Genomic DNA, 9,657 nt, shown 5'->3' with positions numbered 1-9,657 from the left:
AAAAGAGGAGGGCATTGGTGAGATGATTTCTAGGGTGCTTTCCAACTCTAGGCTTCATTATTCTCCAGTACGATCTTGTTTATAGGTCTTCATCAACCCTGGTAAATGCAATGATCCATTTGTGGTTGAATGTATTGAATCTGAGGGTGTTTGAGTTCTAGGCAGGATTGATTTAATCCAAGGATTAAATGTAAATCTAAGTCTCAAAGTAAAATTTTGCAAAGAACCTTGATCCTTTCCCTCTCTCCCTTGCCCCCTCCCCACTCCCCCCAGCATATAACTCTCATGGAAAATCTCTTTATACCCTGCTCAGTGATCAGGCTCACTGCCAATGTCCCAGGCAGTGCCACCTTTGTAATGTATACCTGTGTTCTTAGAGGAATATGTTTTTCAAGTATATTGTGTTTATATTTTAATGTCTTTCTCTTTGCTCATATTTTGCCTATTTTATGATTCCATTTGTTTGTTAACCTTGCTTAGTTTTGATATATAGTTTCCCTTGTTGCTTATAGTAGACTCACCATTGGTATTGCTATATTTATTTGCTTTTGTTTTATGGACATGCATAGAGCACTGTGAATGTGCGTGTGATCCATCCTACATGTAATTAGACATAATCACTGACATTCTGTGAAGTAACATTCTATTTTGTGTTATATCTATTATTATGTAGTGTTGTTCTATATTTGCTGAGCATGACACTTGAAGGTGACCTCTCTCTCCCTCTTCTCTCTCTCTCTTCTCTCTCTTTCTCTCTCCCTCCCTCTCTCTCTCCTCTCTTTCTTCTCTCTTTTATATTCTTATATATTATATTCTTATATTCTATCTTAGAATCAATACTATGTATTGATTCAAAGGCAGAAGCATGGTAAGGGCCAGGCAATGGGGGTTAAGTGACTTGCTCAGGGTCACACAGTTAGGAAGTGTCTGGAGTCAAATTTGAACCCAGTACCTCCTCTCTCTAGCCCTGACTGTCAATCCACTAAGCCTCTTAACTACATCCTCTAAGGTGTCTTCTCCAGATACTAGTTATGAACTATGTTCTACCATGCCCTAGTGAGTATTTAATGCCATGTTGTATAATTACCAGGCCTATTATAGCAGATTTTGTAAAGGATTGCAAAATTAGAAATCCCAGGGAAGAATCTAATAGTTCTTCTAGCCATACTTGGTTGGGCTGCCCTGAAAAGGGAGCATAAAGAGTTTAGGAGTTGTATTTCTTTCCACCATTATAAAAGGAAGCTAATGGAGACTAGGAATGGAGGCCAGGATTTCCTCCATTTAATGGGAGTTTTGAAAGATCTCTTGAAGGTGAGGAGAGAATATACATACGTGGAGAGGAAAAAGATGGCAGGGCTTTCCTCAACACATAGACCAGTAGCTCAATGGTAGTGATTAGTGTCAGTGACCTATCAAACCCATGCCTCTAAGGGGAAATAAGAAGGGAAAGCCAAAGGGATTAGCAACAAGTTTCAAGACTGTGTTGTTCTGTTACTGATGCTTACTCAGGTGACTAGAGCTCTTGGGGGAAAAAAAGACATAGAGGAATGGATAATTCTTACCCTTGCCTCCTGCCTTATTTCAGATAGATTGGTGAATGCCATCTGTTCCTAATCATGTCATTTTTAGCCTTTTAAAGACTATGTTTGTTTGACCCTGGGCAAGTCACTTAACCCCCATTGCTTAGCCCTTGCCACTCTTTTGCCTTAGAACAATACACGGTATTGATTCTAAAATGGAAGGTAAGGGTTAAAAAAGATAAATAGACTATATTTGACCTAATCTCATGAACAATTGTGGTTCATCTTCCCTGTGTCCCTTTACTCATGGCATGAAGACATGGCATAATTCTGAGGATCTACATGAGAAAAGATTTTTTTCTAGTGTAAACCTCAGATTTCTAACCTACCCAGTCTATCATCAGAGTTTTTCTCTCTCTAACTAAAGGTACAATCACAAGCCATTTATACATTTCATACCTATACCTACAAGGATGAAATTATTACCAGCTGGGGGCCCTTTTAAATCTGCCTCTCCAGCCCCCAAACCTGATGTAACTGAGTGGGATAAAAATGACCACCCCTCCAAATTACAAACCTGGAGTCAGAAAATGAGAGTAGAAGAAACAGTTTTTATTCTTTCTCATGAGAGGGAAAATGCCCTAGTGGCAAATGCAATGCATGGATACATATACAAATGTTATATAGGTTCCTGGTGCAAGATCCCCTCTCCCCTCTCTGTCCAACACCCGACTATCTGGGGGCCAGGACTCACAATCTAGGTGGGAATCAGATGCCAATCAGAAAACAGCAAGATATATAGCAAGGCGGGCAGTTGGGTAGCTCAGTAGATTGAGAGCCAGGCCTAGAGACAGAAGATCCTGGGTTCAAATCTGGCCTCAGATACTTCCTAGCTGTGTGACCCTGGGCAAGTCACTTGACCCCCTTTGCCTAGCTGTTACCACTCTTCTGCCTTAGAACCAATACACAGTATTGATTCCAAGATGGAAGGTAAGAGTTTAAAAAAAAAACCCAAACCCCAAGATATATAGCATAGCTCATCGCAAGCTCCCACTAGGGAGGAGTAAGCTTATGGAGAGATAGCCATGTCCTCGGGTTCCTAAAGGTATGAGGAAATAAGGAGGTAGGATAACTTAATGGCTTTTTTCCTCAAAATGAGATAAGAGCTCTCCCCACTCACTGGGCCTGTGGCAGTATCAAAATGTCTTTGAGGTCTTTCTCTGTAAGCCTAAACAGGCTTTCATTCCTAATGGAAGGGGGGAGTGTAGGATGGATGTCTAACCTGAGAAGAACACATTAATTCTTTTCATTGCTTACAAAACATACTTATAAAAGAGTTTTCTATATATGAAGGGTGAGAATAGGGAGAAGCCAAATGGCCATATCCAAAGAGTAGTTTGCTTCAAATAAAGCAATACCTGCCACCATTTTAGTCCCAGGTTTCATTGGAACCATCACAGGTTACAGCCAAACACAATATCAAATCAGTACCGGGTATTCAATAAATAAACTATAATAATCTGGATCCCATCCTATTGTCTAAGAAGTCTGGAAAGGAAAAGAAGGATTAAAAGGACTGGTAGGAAGATCTGTCTGCACCTCCCTAATATTCATCCTCTTCTCATTGTATTTCCAACTGTCCAGGACAGAGCTATACAAGAAAGGAGAGCTATAAAAGAACCGAAAGTAAGTTCTGTCTCCCCTTATTTCCCCATTGATTTTTCAATGGTGTCTTTAGAGAAACTTCCAGTGAATAAGTGAGCTGAGACTGAGGAGCCCTTAGAGGTTCACCAATCATTGGTCTTTGTGCAGGAGGCCATTCATTCTCTGAAGGAAAAATGATTGAAGAGAAAAAAGTAAGAGCCAGGTTAAGAGAATTAATGACCATCATCTGTCATTTCTATTGTGTATACAAATGTGCTTGATCCTTCAGCAGAAATACATATAGAAAATATGTTCTCCCCATTAGAGCTTTACAGCCTAGTAAACAAACAGGAGAGAAAGAGGAGCGAAAGGAGGACATAATAAGACTTTGGATTAATATGGTCCCTTTTCCCAAAGCAGCTTTAAGCACTTTGCATAAATTATATAACAGGATGACAATAATAATAATCACAGCAACAAGCTCTTCAGTCTCAAACAATTTGCTTTCTTTCAACCAAACAGCAATAATCACAGCACTTTGCATTTGAAATGTGCTTTGTACTTTTTCCAAAAGTGCCCTCACATGCATTACCTCATTTTTTTGCCCTCTCAGGAGATTGTTGAGGTCAACAACAGGGAAGATGTTATTATTCCCATTTAACAGAGGAGGAAAATGAGGCTCCAGGAATTTAATTCTCTATTTCTTTCTCTTGTTCATTCAAAAGATATTGATTGGCACTGGGAATAATAAAGACAAATAAGACACAATATGAGGCTCAAAACTCAGAAGTTTTGAAGCCAGCCTACTGTACTGAATAAAGGCAGGAGTTTAAAGGAAGGATTGGAGTTATCGAGGGAAAGAACCTCCTGGAGATCTGTCTATTTACATTTTTTCATTGTTCTTTTTTTAAACCCTTACCTTCCATCTTGGAATCAATGCTGTGTATTGGTTTCAAGGCAGAAGAGTGGTAAGGGCTAGGCGATGGGGGGTTAAGTGACTTGTCCAGGGTCACAAAGCAGGGAAGTTTTTGAGGCCAGATTTGAATGTAGGACCTCCTGTCTCCAGGTCTGGCTCTCAATCCACTGAGCAACCCAGCTACTCCCCCACCCCCCTCCTTGTTGTTCTTTAACCTATTCCCTTCACATTTATTTGCATGGAAGATAAAAAATAATCATAAGATTTTCAAAGTGGGGAGTTGTGGTGTATGACTCAAACAAGAGCTCTTAGTTGTTTGTTAGAAGGTCAGTCTCTAAAATAGTGCAAAATGGGTACAATTTAGCAAGTAGACATTAAGGAGAGTGAGCTGTTACAATGGATATGGAGCAGAAGAGCACAGATGGGGCCACTTATCAGGAATAAGCATCATGTCCACTTAAAATCAGATATGGAGAAATAAAAAATTGAGTCATCTTTTCACTGTCTTCGGTATTGGTGTACTCTAATTGGGCCAGTTCATTTTATTTATTTATTTATCCATTTATTTATTTATTTGTTTGTTTGTTTTTGGTGAGAGTCACAGTTCAGTGTGGGAAATGGGGAAATAAATGGCAATTCTTGATGTAGAAGGCTGTAATGGTTCAAGTGTTCCACTTGGCTCTGAGTCTGCCCTAGGCTGCCGATACATTAACCATAATGTACTACTTTCATCTTTTAAAAAATATTTTCTTCACAGAAACTCTGTGATGTACTTAGAGCAAAAATAACTAGTCCCATTTTACAGGTGAGGAAACTGAGACAAGTCAGGTTAAATTCCTTGTCCATGGTTAGATAGCTAGCGAGTGTCTAGGCCAGGACTTTTGGTTTCAACTCCAGGCTATTTTCCAAGTGTACTTGCTGCCTCTCTAAAGCTGACCCAGAATGTTTGTGTTGTCTTAAATGTCTGTAGAATGGGCCCGATCAGATTCTATGTTGTTCTGAAGGCTGGGCACAGAGTATAATCTAAGAAAGGAACTAACAAGTGATGACAGAGTCTCCCAAAGCTGTGGCCTGAGAGCCACATTCTGTGATGTTCCACAATGCGAGGAGCTTCTCTAGTGGTGGACATTTTTGTGACACCATGTCTCCAGGCTCCCGGATCAGTGTTCTTTTCAGCTCTGCCACTGAAAGGGGTGCAGTATTATTACCTCCAAGTCACATGTTGATCAGTGGAGACAAGTGGAGTGTCTAGTTAGTTCTAAATGAAACTTTGGTCTCTTTTTCTCAGAGCTCTCAGTTTGGCTTAAAGAGAGGAAGAACTGAAAAGCCCTTGGGGGAGCTACAAAGATAGTCAGAGATATGGAGTAATGGGAGGTTTTTGGAATGTAGATTAGGAAAAGAAACTTCGAGGTGGAGGGTTGGCTATTTTCTCCATCTCTTAGGCTCCTTTTGATGCCAATAGTGCCTCTAAACATCTGGCGGCAGCTCAGTAGGATATACCAGTTACCATGTGATTTATTTCAGCTAAGATATGATGCATGTCAGACTGGGGCTAGAGTAATCCTTGGCTGCCTTTTTCTTTTTACGTTTAATGTGCTCCCAGAGACACTCAGGTGGATTGAAGTCAGAGTGGTGAAGGCATAATTGTTCCACTTCCTTGTACCTGCCAAGTTTAGCTACGTGGTGTGTTTTTAATTGAAGGCACATCAAAAGGAATGGAGAAGGCAAAAGAAAGGAAAAAATATTTAGTGCAGCCAACTTTTAGCATCTGCTTGATCATGGTTCTTTTTTGGTTCCAAAATGTAGATTTTCCCTGAATTATAAAGATCCTCCACTAGTTTGGGGGGCAAGATATCCTTTTTCCATCTACAGTATACTAAGGTGGCACATCTATGGTCAAAGCATGATAATAATACTTTGATGGGTCTGTCCTTCCAATGATAGAGATCGAAACCCATCCATAATCATAATAATCTCCTAAATTCCTGACATTTTAAACTTTTCAAACTGCTTTCCCATCTGGAATCACAATGTATCCCCACAAATCCTTATGGAGCAGGGAGGTTGTTCTGTCCTGACTTGTGTAACTGGTTCCCCTCACCCCCCCCCCCCCCCAGCAGTATCAGAGTTGAGTGTGTTAGTTACTGGCAGAGAAAATTAAGGATGTAGCAGGATATTGCTAAAATGCACACTCAAAGACTTGTCAAAGTGAAAGTTATCAAGAGGGAGAAAGCAGAGCCTGGGGACAGCTTAATTCTTACCTTTTTTAACATTGCCCCCAAGGGTCTCTAAGTTTCCTATCATTGCTAAAGAGGAATTTTACTAGGAAACTTCCAGGACAAGGGCATTAAGACTCATGGAAGTTATTCTTTTTTCCCTGTGAAAGTTAATAAGCCAATAAATTCCTCCCTCTGTCCTTACCTCCCTCCCTTCCTTCCTCTTAGTACTCCTTTCCTCCCTCCCTTCCTCCCTTCCTCCCTTCCTCTTTCCCTCCCTCCCTCCCTCCCTCCCTCCCTCCCTCCCTGCCTTCCTTCCTTCCTTCCTTCCTTCCTTCCTTCCTTCCTTCCTTCCTTCCTTCCTTCCTTCCTTCCTTCCTTCCTTCCTTCCTTCCTTCCTTCCTTCCTTCCTTCCTTCCTCCCTCCCTTCCTTCCTTCCTTCCTTCCTCCCTCCCTCTCTCCCTCCCTCCCTTCCTTCCTTCCTTCCTCCCTCCCTTCCTTCCTTCCTTCCTTCCTCCCTTCCTCTCTCCCTCCCTTCCTCCCTCCCTCTCTCCCTCCCTCCCTCCCTCCCTCCCTCCCTTCCTTCCTTCCTCCCTTCCTTCCTTCCTTCCTTCCTTCCTTCCTTCCTTCCTTCCTTCCTCCCTCTCTCCCTCCCTCCCTTCCTTCCTTCCTTCCTCCCTCCCTTCCTTCCTTCCTTCCTTCCTCCCTTCCTCTCTCCCTCCCTTCCTCCCTCCCTCTCTCCCTCCCTCCCTCCCTCCCTCCCTCCCTTCCTTCCTTCCTCCCTTCCTTCCTTCCTTCCTTCCTTCCTTCCTTCCTTCCTTCCTTCCTTCCTTCCTCCCTTCCTCCCTTCCTCCCTTCCTCCATCCCTCCCTCCCTCCCTCCCTCCCTGCCTTCCTTCCTTCCTTCCTTCCTTCCTTCCTTCCTTCCTTCCTTCCTTCCTTCCTCCCTTCCTCCCTTCCTCCCTTCCTCCCTTCCTCCCTCCCTCCCTCCCTGCCTTCCTTCCTTCCTTCCTTCCTTCCTTCCTTCCTTCCTTCCTTCCTTCCTTCCTTCCTTCCTTCCTTCCTTCCTTCCTTCCTTCCTTCCTTCCTTCCTTCCTTCCTTCCTTCCTTCCTTTCCTTCCTTCCTTCCTTCCTTCCTTCCTTCCTTCCTTCCTTCCTTCCTTCCTTCCTTCCTTCCTTCCTTCCTTCCTTCCTTCCTTCCTTCCTTCCTTCCTTCCTTCCTTCCTTCCTTCCTCACTTTCTCCCTCCCTCCCTTCCTCCCTCCCCCCTTTCATTCTTTACCAATTTTTAAGTGCTTAGTATGTATAGGGCTCCCATGGTAGTTTCTGGAGGAGATGTAAACTTTACATTACCTAAACTAAGATATCTACCCAAAATATCAAACAACCTACACTCAACTATCTTAATCTAACTATTACTAGCCTATTCTAGGGATATTAATAAGAAAAAGGGAAAAGGAATTAAATAATGAACAAGTACAATTGTCAAACATAAGCAAAAGCTCAGCAAGCAAGTAACATCAAAACAAAAGATGAACATAACTTCCATGCAAACATCAAACTGAAAATACTACTCTTTTCAGCTAATATAGAACATTATACTGCTATTGTAGTACATTAATATCAAACCCAGAAATTTTTTTAAAAATTACATTAAACACATTACATAAGTTTTACACAGAAAATCAAACCCAAACCTTAAACTCACATATGCAAATACATGTAACAATAGATATGTAAGCTATGTACACAATCTACACATGTATACACATATGCACACATATGCATACTGCATATTTATACATGTTGCATATGTGTTACATATATGCATGTGTGCAAATTAATTTACAATCCTATTAAACACACTATTTGTATATATTGACATATATTTACAATTTTGTTTGGTATGTGATGTCATAGGTTTTTGTGTTATGTAATGTATGATGTCATGTGTGGTATAATGTAAGTCTGTATCTAATTTTATCTTATGTACTTAACCTTACCTAACTAATTCTCTATCTTCAAAATTCTTCTAACTAAATTTCTATACTAAAATTAAATATCTAAGTAACTAAGTAAGTTTTGTTAGTAACTAACTAATCTATATCTAATTATAACATTGTTAGTACCTAACTATACATTGTTTCACTCATTTATGTAGTGATTCAATGTACCCTAACCATGTTTATGTTTTGTGTTTATGTTTTATGGTGTTACTTTTGCTATGTTATGTTGTTTTGCTAGTGTAATGTCAGTGTTACTGTTATGTTAATGTTATGTTACTGTTGCATGCTATATACTTACCACTACATCAGATCTATCCCTTTCTTCTCATCTCATTTTGCTTGAAGAATTCTTCTTCTGCAATTCCATGGTAGTAAATATATTTATGTTCATTTGTGTGATCCTCTTCATCACAAATTTTCAAAATCTTTCAATTTATAAGTTTTCAGTTCTTTAACAATGTCCATTAATTCTTGAATTCTTTTTTTCATCTGCATTGTCCTCTTCTATCCTCTTCCACAGAAATGGTCCTCTCCTTACTGATCTTTTTTGACTGGAGACTCAATTTGACTGATGATTCTAACTTTCTACAATCTCTTCTTCATTTTCTTCTTCGATGATTTATATATTTTCATTATTAATACCATGTGCTAAATTGATATGTGAACAATGATACCATGAATCTCTACCCAAAACTTTTACCAAAGATGGAGAAACTAAAACAACGATGTTAGGACATACCCAACTCTCTTGCATTGCTAATGTTTTAGCAAAGTTTTTAGCATAGACCATAACTCCTGGTTTGTAATTATGGAGAGAATAATCCAAAGGACCAGATTGAATTAATACTCCCATATCATGTAATTCTTTGAGTCTTTGTATTTGTTGTAAAGTACTCATGTAAGAAACAAGTTGACAATCTCCTCCTAAGAGAGATGAATAAACTGTCTTACAAGTTTTTGCCTGTAGTAGAGCATGTCCAAAGAGCATTTCATACAATGATATGTGTAAATCTGCTGGTGGTCTCATACATAGGTAAAATAACACTATGGGAAGAATCTTTGGCCATTTGAGATGAGTTTCAGCACAAATCTTCCCCACCATAGTCTTGAGTTCCCTATTTACACGCTCCACTTGCCCTGAACTTTGTGGGTGATAAGGAACATGATATTTTGCTGTTATTCCTAGATTCTCATAGACTCTTTTCAGGATGTCTTGGGTGAAATGAGATCCCTTATCAGAGTCTATGGTTAGTGGTACTCCAAATCTAAGTATAATTTCCTTAATCAACACTTTCACCACAAAGCTAGCTGTATTTGTATTTGATGGAAAAGCTTCAGGTCATTTGGTCAATCTGTC

Source organism: Monodelphis domestica, chromosome 2 (genome assembly GCF_027887165.1).
Source record: "Monodelphis domestica isolate mMonDom1 chromosome 2, mMonDom1.pri, whole genome shotgun sequence".
Classification (NCBI taxonomy): domain Eukaryota; kingdom Metazoa; phylum Chordata; class Mammalia; order Didelphimorphia; family Didelphidae; genus Monodelphis; species Monodelphis domestica.
Note: the sequence above shows the minus strand (reverse complement) of the source record.